Source organism: Lygodium microphyllum, chromosome 8 (genome assembly GCF_053477565.2).
Source record: "Lygodium microphyllum isolate KBCC chromosome 8, Lygodium_microphyllum_v1.1.10, whole genome shotgun sequence".
Classification (NCBI taxonomy): Eukaryota; Viridiplantae; Streptophyta; class Polypodiopsida; order Schizaeales; family Lygodiaceae; genus Lygodium; species Lygodium microphyllum.
This window is the reverse complement of record NC_141142.1, coordinates 77,900,652-77,911,983: the sequence shown is the minus strand read 5'-3', so window position 1 is coordinate 77,911,983 and position 11,332 is coordinate 77,900,652.

Below are 11,332 nucleotides of genomic sequence, written 5' to 3'. Positions count from 1 at the left end.
CCTTGGTGTGATGTCTCTGCAATATCAGTCCGTCTGTCCTTTTTAACGGACGACCTTTCTTACAAATCATTGAAGTATGAGATTGGTAGACTACCTCCCTGGGTACGCCTCGTCTTTAAAATCCTGATGATAACAATAGCCGACATGATCTTCATCACTAGCCCCTAGAGTGATGTGAGCTTTCATCCTAACAGGATGGGGATGCGAGTATGGGCTGCCCTATATATCTATCAACAGAGCGTGAGACAGAGGGTAGGGTGAGTGACAAGTTTTTGCCTTCAAATCAAATGAGAGGTGAAATGTGTGAATTGAGTGTTGCACACACGGGATGGGCCTCTCAATGCACAACGCACGATTTGTTTCTGTGCACTGCACCATAAGGCTCCCTGACCTTCCTTCCTGCACTGTATGCCAGCACAGGGCGGGATGCACAGTTGCACCATCAATTGCACACAAGGCATACAAGCTCTGTACAAGTAACGGTGAGGATTACATCAATGGGTTTCAGGAATGGGTTGCCCTCTGTATCTTTCAACAGAGCGTGAGACAATGGGTGGGCTAAGTGTGACTGGTGTTTCTTCAATCAATTATTGAGAGGTGAGGATTGAGGGACGTTACGATCATTGGAGTTAGGTACGTTTGTGTTTCCCTCTGCACCCACGGGATGGGTCTCTACCATCAGCACAGGACACGTCACTCTGTTCGATACATGCACTGCAAGGCTCCCTGGCCTTCCTGCTTGCACCTATGCCACACGGGGTTGGACGCACTAATGCACCATCAATTGTGCACCCTGGCATACTCTCTCCGCACCATCCCCTTGTTGATTCCTAAATCGAGTGTGAGATCTGGGTTCCATCATTATTTCCTCGAGTGATGTTAGTAATGGGATGAGTGATTGTTTTTTCATTCCATTTGCGTGATCATGAGAGTGTAATATCCCTCGTCATCGATGAATTTCCTGTGATTCCTTCAACCAGCGACCTCCCTGGGTGCTGTCACGTGGTTCCTGCCACGTTGGATGTATTTTGTAAACACACCTTGGTACCTCCTACAACCGACAACGATACAAGACACAACCTCAATAGTCGATATTCCTCCTCAGTAATATGGGCCAAGTTTTTCTAACCCTACACCTTCTATTTCTCAATAACGAATATGTCTTAAGTGTGGGGATGTTCATGGTTGATCTGATGTGTGATACTAGGTCCTTGTTGTTCTATTTACCCTTCATGCTAAGGTTTTAAGTGTGGGGACTTCATTTTACCTTGATGATATTCCTTCCCCGCTTTTCTGTTCTATTTCACCATGTCCTCCGGATCTGTTTCTTGATCGTTTGCCTTTATTCTTTGTTTTGTGATTTTTCCATGCAAACGCACCCTATGTTCAAAGAGAATCACATCCAACCTACAACCGTGTTCATCCCTTCGAATTACCCATTTTTTCTTTTTACTAACCCCTGTTCCGACAGACGATTCTAAAGTTATTAATTTTTTAATCAATTGTCGTCAATTGGCCGGTTTTCCATGTGAATGTACCTTTATTGATTTGGAAACCTGATCTGATGTGCCAGCCTTGTCCTAACCATTCCTCCTGACATTTTTCCTTCTTACTCCGTATCATTCCGATGCACAGTTGGTTCGTTATTAACTTTTGCGGGTTTTCGGGCCCTTTTCGTGCCTATTTTTTACATTTTTGGTGTCAGGTTAATTTAATGTGCACGTGGGTGGTTCCACAAAATACATATTTAAATTAATGGACATTTATGAGTTTAGAGTGCACTCGTATTAAATTAAGGTTAGGACAGAGTTCCAACCTATTTAATTATTTTGTAGTTGAAGACTTCTAGGTATTCACTTTTGTGGGTTTTATCTTAGTATTTTTTAACAGATGTAAATGCTTCAATTGATGTGTAGAGCAGGCAGGAGTGGCATTGGGAAGCACAGGTGATGGTGTGTATTCAGATTATCTAGAAGAATTATTATTTCGATGGATACGCGCCTTATCATTAAAGACATGGCGTCAGTATTTATTTAGGCACACTTATTTATTAAAGCGCTTGACAAACATTTATTATTTTGTATGTGCATAGGCTCTCGGTTAAATATTTCATTATTTGACATTGTATTTGGGCATAACCCGACTTTTGGGATGCCCAAACGCTTTACTCTTTATTTGGGCAAAAGCAAATGCAAAAGCCAAAAGCATGCTAATCGTAAATTGGGCTATTTTCTAGCTTGGAGATTAATAAATTTATAAATACATGCCTTGTGAAGCACGCATAAGGCATAGGGGGAGATCGCACCCAATTTGTCTTTTTCTCTCAAGTCATGCAAACTCTTTTTTTGCTTTAATGAAGCTTTTGTAGAGTTCTTTATTCTTGGGGACCTTTTGGAGTTCACTACGCGCACATACAACATTCGATTAGCGCACCAGTGGTATCAGAGCGAAGCTAAGATCAAGGGCTTTCAATCGCTTACCATCTCGCACAAAGGTGAAGTTCTTAGAATGAACGGGCTCTACAGGCTATCTCGTGACGAGAACCGTTAATACCAATGTATTCCTAGCAGTGAAGAACCCCTTTCTGTGCTATCAGATCGCGAAGGACCTCATGTTGAGAGTGGAAAAAGACTGAATTTTTGACTGATTTTTGTTGTTTTTGAGGTCTGAATGATTGATTTTTGATGGATTTAGAGTGATGTATGGTTGTTAATGGAAGTATTTGAGAGTGTTTTGGATGATATTAATTATGTTTTGGAAGTTCATGATGATTCTTAGTGGAGATATGAAGCTCTGTGATGTTCTGATAGATTCTGTTAAGGTTATGTATACCTTCTATATAGCTTTTGTTTTGTTCTGATTTTTTTCTATATAAAGCATAGATTGATTATTGATGAAGATTAAGATCTTTTGAAAGCTTATTGAATAGTTTTTGATAGTTTGGAATGATTTGAGTATAAGTTATGAGGTTCTGATGACCTTCTATAACTCTCTGTAGAGCCTCTGTCTCTGCTCTGTCTCTGTACTATAACAGTATTGTAGTTGCTCTGGTACTGTACTGTAACTGTTCTATAGACCTTCTGTAAGTGTTTTGTAGAATGTATGTGTGACTTTGGGAAAGTTTTCTAACCTTTGAAAAGGATGAATCTAAGTTCAAAAGAGCTAAAACAAGTGGAAGAAGCAGCTGCTGAAGACTAAAGAGAAGACCGAGTGATAGCGACAGTAGTGAGCTGTGAAAAGACACTGTAGTGGCTCTGGTGACTCTTCATATCAGACATACCTCTTGGGAGGTGCATCCACGACCTCAGAAGGATTATTGAGAGTTATTATGCGATTATTGTAGTGAGGATATGATGTAATATTAATGGAGAGAGAGAGAGAGAGAGAGAGAGAGAGAGAGAGCCAGAGATAGTCAATTCTATCAAAACAGTGTAATTGTATATGAGAGATTGAGAGAGAGAACTATGAGGACATTGAAGAAGAATATTATAAGATTGATTTCCATTAAAAGATGGTGTATTCTTTTGTGTTCTTTGTTATATTGATGGATTCTATGAAGATGTTGAAGATTATGGTTGATTCTATCAAATCCATGGGAGAAATCTACTATGATGCTACGTGAAGAATTGTTGTTTTCTTTGTTTTGATAATCAAAAGAATGAAATAAAAGCTTGTTGATGTTACAAGATAGATTTTCTTGCAAGAGAATCCCCTTTTCCTTGGTGTTCCTCTTGGGGCCCCATGTTTTTGGTGTGCAGCTAGGGAATCTTGCCATCAACAAGCATTAGAAGAGGCTGAAAATGAAGGAAATGGCATTGCCAAGAAGAGGAGAATTCAATGGATGTTTGCAAAGTTCCTTCTTCCATTGAAGAGTTGGAAATTCTCATTATCAAAGCCACTTTCCATAAGAAGTTCATCCCACAATGGCAGAGAGGTACGTGAGAAGAGAGAAGGCAAAAATCAAAGCTGAGAACAAGCTTGCAGCAGAAGCCTCCCTTCACGCCCTAAAAGCACTCTTTACAGAAGTCCCCATGGCGACTCAAGGTCCCCTTCCTAGCCAGATCCGTCCTGGAAATATTGATGATAGGGCAACAAATGTAGTTCCATTGCCAGTTTTTAAGGAAGAGTACAATGAAGACCCTGATCTTCATGTAGTAGAATTCATGGTAGCATATGTGGCTAACAATGCCAGAATCCCTGAGCATTGGTTAGCAATCTTCCCCGCCACTTTCAAGGGCGCGGCGTTTCAGTGGTATGAGAGACAAGCAGCAGGAACTTTTGGCACATGGGATGACCTGAAGTTGGCCTTCCTCACTAAATTCAAGCATGAAGGTTTTGAAGAGCGGATGCGAGAGGAGTTCATGAACCTAAGTCAGTCCTTTGGAGAAAGAGTAGACGCTTATGTCTCGCGAATGGAATCCATCCTGAAGAGATGGACTAACCATCATTTGGATGAAGGAATCCAAAAAGGAGTGTTTCTCAAGGGCCTACAACCAAAAGTTTGCAAGTTCGTGGAATTGAGAAGACCAGTCAATCTGCAAGCTGCAGTGGAAGGTGCAAGATTGTATGATGAAGTTGAAGCAAGGCTGTCAATGACTCCCAGTGTCTTACCTCCTCCCATGCCAAGAATGGTATACCCACCAAATGCAGTTTCAGGGACAGTTTCCTACCCCTATCCCCAGATGCAAACAATGCCGCAGTATAATGCACCTAATCCAGTGTGGTCACCGCAGACAACAGTGCCTCAAATGATGGTTCAACCACAACAACAATGGCCTCAAACAGTTTCTCCAATGGCGACTCAACAACAGTGTAATCCTACCAACTGGAATCAACAACCCCAAGTCTCAACAGAGGCTCTGAATCAGAGTCAGAACAGAGGACCTTCTGGATCGACCCAACTAGTGTATGCAGTAATTACAGACGCTTCCCAAAATCCCACTACAAGCACTTCAGGAGGTGAAAATCTGAAGGATTACTTATCCAACTCAGTTACAAGTATCGAGAAAGAGCTTATGGATGTGATTACAGAGCAGCTACAGACGCTGAAGGTGAATACCACCAATATATCCACTCCTGCGAGAGCTGGAAGAGATGTGATGTACTCTAATACATGGTGCGGAAAGTGTCATCAAGAGGGGCATTTAGCCATTGAATGTACCCGAAAACCAACCATTCCCAGAGCTTTTTGTTCCTACTGTTTGCGAAAGAACTATACAGAGGATATTTGCTCTCTGAATTTAGAAATGCATGAATGAAGACAGAAGGATGAAAATGCAAGATTCAACTTGCTAGAATCCAAAATAACAACACAGGATATTGGACCAAAGCCTAGGGATTTTGGTCCTAATTTTGGTCCAAGGAGGTTTCCCTCTCAAAGTTACAGAGGCCGACAATCTAGCGGTGGTCAACGATCAGAGGTGGAATGTTATAGGTGTGGAGAAAAGGGACATATCTCCCCAAATTGTCCAAACCCTAGGCAATCTGTGGACTACAAGCCCTTATGCAGTCGATGCAAAGGTGAAGGCCACACTGCAAAGGACTGTCCAAGTCCAACCCCTGTAAAGGCCAATGCCACTGATAGCCAACGGAAGGTACAAGAGCCTGCCTCTAATTTGGTAGAGTTGGAAGTTGCCATTGTTATGCCCACCAAGAAGAAGGAACCAGTGGTTCAGAATGAAAATAACTCTTCTGCCAAGACTGTGAAGTTCAATCTACCAACAGAGGGACAGAGCAGTACAGAACAGAATAGTACAGTACAGAGCACTGTAGTGCCACAGAGAGCTACAGAAACAGTCCCAGAGACAGGACCAAAGGCCCAGGAGATGGATGATATATAAGCACTTCCAGAAACAGAGGAAGTGCCGATGTTGCAATTGTTAGAAGAAAAAAGAAAGATGAAAATGGGTGTAGTCCCATTCCCCAGCCGGTTGGAGAAGCCTGTGGATCCTATCAAAGATTATGACTTGGTCAAAGACCTAGACACTTTTCAACCAAACTTAACATTCCGACAGTTGCTGATGCTATCTCCCAGCTGCCGAAAGAGATTCAAAAGCATCTTGATAAGAAGGCGTGGACTAAGGATCGCTCCTTCAACAGAGACCAAGACCAATAAGGCCCCGGAGCCTGTAAAGGAAGTAGATGTGGCTAATGCCTTCCTAGATCCTGGAACCCCAGAGATTAGTGTATGGATAGAAGGATGCTTTATTTCAGATGCATTGATTGATGGAGGCTCCATAGTAAACATAATGACGGATGTCACAATGAAGGACTTAGGGTTGCAAGGAATTCAACCTATACAGTGGCTTATCAAATTGGCAGATCAAAGTCGAGTCAAACCATTGGGCATCCTCCCATACATAAAAACAACCCTTGCAGGAAGAGACTATTGGCTGACATACCTAGAGGTCAAACCAAATTCTTATGGAACCTCATACCCTCTACTGTTAGGAAGACCTTGGCTTTTTGAAGCAAGAGCCATGACGGACTACTCAAAGGAACCCTAACCCTAGGCAGAGGACCCAACAAAGCGGTGTTAAAGCTATATGGATCGCAAAAAAGCAATGGATCCACATCCATTGAAGTCATAACTGACTCCTCTAACGAGGTAACAGATGGTATATCAGGAGATAAAGAGGCTGTTAAACAAATCTTTTCTAAGAAAACAAAGGCACAGTCCCTAATAGTGGGCACTATAAGCCAACTACCAAGGGAAGTAAAATCCTTGTCCATGGGTAAATACCTCCTGTCTCAACTAGAATTAACTTCTAAAATCACCTCTGACAGTGAAATAGAAGCATGGATGTACTGTTCTCCCTATTACATGGCAGTCGCAGAGACAGAGCAGAGACAGTACAGCTACAGAGCAGAGACAGTACAGAGGCAGAGCAGAAACAGAGCGGCTACAAAACAGAGACAAAGCGAATACAGAGCCAGAAGCAAAGTCAGAAGCTGTAACAGAAGAAAAAGCAGATGCAAAGGCAGAAGATCTGTTCTTCTTCTACAGAGCTTCTATAGAAGCAGAGACAGAGCCTCTAGAGAAAGAGGATAAAAATGATGAGGAAGAAAATGAAGCAAGCTATGAAAGTGCAGATGAAGAATTCCCTCTAATAGAGGATAATCTTATTGATGTCCCTACAGAGACCTCAGAGGCCAAAGATCTCCGGGTGTTGGATGGAATGACTATGGTTCCATTTGGGTTGATCAATGGACCACAAAGTATACAGAATCTGTATAAGCAATGGATTAAAGGCATAAAAGTTAAGTTCACCAGTGGCTCCTGTTGCCCTAACCGTTCAGTCCAAAGAAAAGATGATGATGATGCCCCCCATCAACAGAAGCCAGAGTCATCAAAGCCACGGCCTCTACTAGCATGTCCATGCTATGTGACATTCCTGGACGCATCCTCGGAAGATGAATCCTTGAGTCCTGAAGGAATCACCACTCAAACAGAAGCAAACAAATCTCTGATACTCTTTCAGCAACCTAAACAGACAAACGAGTCATCTGTTCAGAAAGAGGACACTGGTTCCAGCGGGACATCAAACGAGGATACTACTCTCTTGAAAGAATTAGACCTCTATCCAGAAGCAATCCATGGGACATTTATACGCGAAGTAGAATGTGAAAGACAAGTAACGTTCTTGGATACTGATGGTACTGAACGTCACCTGAAATGGGTCTCAATCTTCCAGAAGAAGAACTAGTGGTCCTGTGAGACCTACTCAAAGAGAACTTAGACATGTTTGCTTGGTCATACAAAGACCTAAAGGGGATTGATCCCACAGTATGCCAACATTATATTGACCTAGAGCCTAATGCCAAACCTGTAAGTCAAAGACAAAGACGTATGAATCCTAATTACTCTGCTCTGGTGAAGGTTGAATTATTGAAACTTCTTGAAGCAGAGTTCATTTATCCTGTGGCTAACAATGAATGGGTTTCACCCATTGTGGTAGTACCCAAGAAGAACGAGAAACTTCGAATATGTATGGAATTACGAAAGCTCAATTTGAAGACAAAGAAGGATCATTTCCCCAACTGTTGGACACAGTGGTAGGCCATGAGCTGTATTCCCTCTTGGATGGATTCAACGGATATAACCAAGTCCAAATTGCAGAAGAGGACCAATCCAAAACAACCTTCACCACAGAATGGGAGAACCTATGCCTATAGAGCGATGCCATTCAGGCTATAATGCTCCTGCCACCTTCCAATGAGTAATGATGGCTGCCTTCCAGAATCATTTGCATGATTTCATTGAGGTGTATCTTGATGACTTTTGTGTCTATAGCTTGATCCGTAAGCACTGGGGACACCTAGAGCAATGTTTTGACAGATGCCGCGAGTATGGGATTTCTCTCAACCCTGAAAAATGTGTGTTTGGCGTCTCCTCAGGAGTTCTGTTGAGCCATATTGTCTCTGCACAAGGGATTGCAACAAACCTGGCAAAGATTGAAAAGATTGCCGCCTTAATAGCACCAACAAACCTCAAGCAATTAAGAGGATTTCTTGGCCATGTGGGCTACTACAGAAGATTTATTGCACATTTTGCAACTAAGGCAGCCCCTCTGCACAAGGTCCTAAGGAAAGAAGTTGACTTCCTTTGGACTGATGACTATGAAGAGGCCTTTAATATCCTAAAGCAGTGCCTTATCCAAGCACCTATTTTGCAGCCTCCTGATTGGACGAAGGAGTTCCATGTGCACACAGATGCATCAGTTGAAGGGCTAGGTGCTGTCCTATATCAAAAGGACCCCTCTAAATTAGATCAACCCATTTATTATGCAAGTCGGAAGGTCGCTGATAAGGAATGGAACTACACAGTGACAGAGCTTGAGTGCTTGGCAATGGTATTTGCACTGGAGAAGTTTCGACACTATCTATTGTCAACGCATTTCAAGTTCTATGTGGATCATGAAGCCCAGTCCTTCCTCATGAACAAAGCAGATGTTAAAGGGCGACTGATGAGATGGTTGCTCCTATTCCAAGAGTTCGACTTCGAAGTGGTAACTAAGCCTGGTCATTCCCATGTCCTAGCCAATCATCTATCATGGATCCCTCAAACAGAAGAAGAGGAACAGGATGATCCAGACCTTCCTAATGCTTCCTTGTTTCTAGTTGAAACAGTTACTCCCTGGTATGCAAACATAGCCAACCTCTTGGCAACTCAACAGTATTCTCCTGGCATCTCAAGCCGTAAGAAGAAGAAGCTTCTGTTAGAATTAGCCCCCTACACCTTGCTAGGCGAAGCCCTATACAAGAAAGGCAAAAATGAAGTGCTACGAAGATGTGTTGCAGGGGATGATATCGAAATAGTATTGAAAGCATGCCATGAAAAACCAGGTGGTGGACACTTCACAGAAGAAGCAACAGCTAGGAAGGCTCTGTTGGCAGGATACTGGTGGCCGACCCTCCACAAGGATGCATATGATTACTATAAGAGATGTGATGCTTGCCAGCGAATGGGGAAACCTACCAAAACAAGTGCCATACCACTGCAACCCATTCTTCCCCTAAAGCCGTTTGAGAAGTGGGGGATTGATTTTGTGAGTCCCATTGATCCACCTACCAGACCAAAGCAGAACAGTTACATCTTAGTATGTACAGATTATGTCACAAAGTGGTGTGAAGCTAAAGTCGTGAGGCGGGACGATGGTAATAGCGTAGCCCTGTTCATGTATGAGAATATTATCACTCATTTTGGCAGTCCCCTCGAGCTGGTAAGTGACAGAGGTACTCATTTCCTTAACAAAATCATGGAGGAGTTGACGGAATTGTATAAGATCCACCATCGCAAGTTCACTCCCTATTACCCTAGAGCCAATGGCCAAGTTGAAGTCACCAATTGCATCCTTTGCTCAATTCTGACAAGGACGATTGCTGCATATCGTCGCGACTGGGATGATCGATTTACAGAGGCCCTCTAGGCGTACAGAATCTCCCATAAGGCAACTACAGGACAGACCCCTTTCCAGCTAGTGTATGGTACAGAAGCTGTCTTCATTGTTGAGCTGGAATTGCCCTCTTTGCGAGTGGCAGTTAAAGAACGCTTGGGAGATAGTGAGTCACTTCAACGCCGTCTCCTGCACTTGGAATGCTTGGATGAGATACGAGGGATGGCCCTACAATGCATGAAAACTACTCAAGCGCGATGTAAGGCCTATCATGACAGTTTCATCAAGCACAAGGAGTTCAAAGAAGGTGATCTTGGTTAAGCCTATGATTCGAGATTTGGCAAGTTTCCTGGCAAGCTCCAACAACGGTGGATGGGCATGTACAAGGTACTTGCTGTCAATCCTAAAGGTTCTGTTGAGGTAGTACAGACCGTTGATGCCTCTGATAATCCTTTCCAGATCAATGGCTATCGCCTGAAGAAGTACTTCCCTCCCTGGGGATCTTAGCAATCACAATCGACCTACCCCTTTCCTTTTGGGCGTCGCACTGTCCTTCTTGTTGTGCTTCTGATAGCCATTATGATTCTTCTCATGAGGCGGTCTCGTTCTACTACCCCCTCATAGAAACATCTCAATCCGACATTGTTCTCTTCTTGTCTGATCCAACAATGGTGGCGAGGTTGGTCCTGACACATGGTATTTCTACCATTCTCTTTCTTAATGAAAAAAAAACAACGAAACTGTTATGGGAGAAAAGGAAGAAATTCCCTGTCATAACAGGCCTCCTTCCAAGAAAAGATGGAAACACCCTTGGGTGGGAAACTGGCTGTGGAAAAGGTGGTAACACCCCGCAGTTCAGGATAGCTGACTCACCAGCAAAACCTTTCCAGCAAGTAATTTGAAGCCACCTCCCTTGGTGCATTGTCTCTACAATATCAGTCCGTCTGCCCTTCTTAACAGACGACTCTTCTTACAAATCATTGAAGTATAAGATTTGTAGGTTGCCTCCATGGGTACGCCTCATCTTCAAGATCCTGAAGACAACAACAGCCAACATGATCTTCATCACCAACCCCTTGAGTGATGCGAGCTTTCATCCTAACAGGATGGGGACGTGAGTATGGGCTGCCCTCGGTATCTATTAGAGAGTGAGACAGAGGGTGGGGTGAGTGACCAGTCTTTCCCTTCAAATCAAATGAGAGGTGAAGCTGTGTGAACGGAGTGTTGCACACACTGGATGGGCCTCTCAATGCACAATGCATGATCTGTTCTATACACTGGACTACAAGGCTCCCTGGCCTTCCTTCTTGCACTGTATGCCACCACAGGGTGGGATGCACTGTTGCACCATCAATTGGGCACAAGGCATACAACCTCTGCACAAGTGACAGTGAGGATTACATCAATGGGTTTCAGGAAAGGGCCGCCCTCTGTAT